The sequence below is a fragment of the Camelina sativa genome, chromosome 1 (genome assembly GCF_000633955.1).
Source record: "Camelina sativa cultivar DH55 chromosome 1, Cs, whole genome shotgun sequence".
NCBI lineage: Eukaryota > Viridiplantae > Streptophyta > Magnoliopsida > Brassicales > Brassicaceae > Camelina > Camelina sativa.
In genome coordinates, this window is record NC_025685.1 from 6,170,160 (window position 1) to 6,170,794 (window position 635).

At 31.0% G+C, this 635-nt stretch overlaps 1 protein-coding gene across 1 annotated transcript in view; it reads right to left on the reverse strand.

Annotated features, from left to right (window-relative positions):
• Positions 494–635, reverse strand: part of LOC104779062 (phosphoinositide phosphatase SAC2) — a gene marked incomplete in the record, with an annotated part of 6,468 nt that continues 6,326 nt past the window's right edge. The window contains 1 exon segment of the mRNA XM_010503458.2: positions 494–628.

Below are 635 nucleotides of genomic sequence, written 5' to 3' on the forward strand. Positions count from 1 at the left end.
GAAAACATTTTAATAAAACATGAGAAATGATTAATTTTTAAAAAACGAATTTAGTTTTTTTAAAAATTAAGAAAGTATAATATATTGTTATGTTAGTACAATTTTCATTTTTGTATTGCATCAAAACGACTAAAGTGAGTCTATCACGAGTGAGTCATAAACCGTCGTTTTGGATCTGATGTGTTCAAAAAATCAAAACGACCTAGTTTAGTTTTGATTGATATAATATCGTAGAGAGAAAGATTCAAAAACGCCGGGGCTAAGCCTACTGCCTACCTAACAGATTACTTATATATATCATTGACCACTTGGACATATCAACTTGTTTATGAGACGTTTAAAAGGTCCGAGACGTTTTGGAAACCTATCTCTAACTGTAGCACTCTATTGGAGTCGTTTGAAAGTACTCACTCTGTTTTTATTGCAGTCGAATAATCAGAGTTGCCCATCATATATATAAATTAAACCGAATACTCAAAAAAAGAAAAAGAAAAATGGGAACAAAGTCTGAGTTTTGTTCATCATCAATGTCTTCTGTAACATATTTACAAATTGTTACTCTATCCCCTCTCCATCTCTCTCTCACTCTCTCACTCTCACCTTTTCAACCCCTTTTTTTTTTTTTTTTTTTTTTT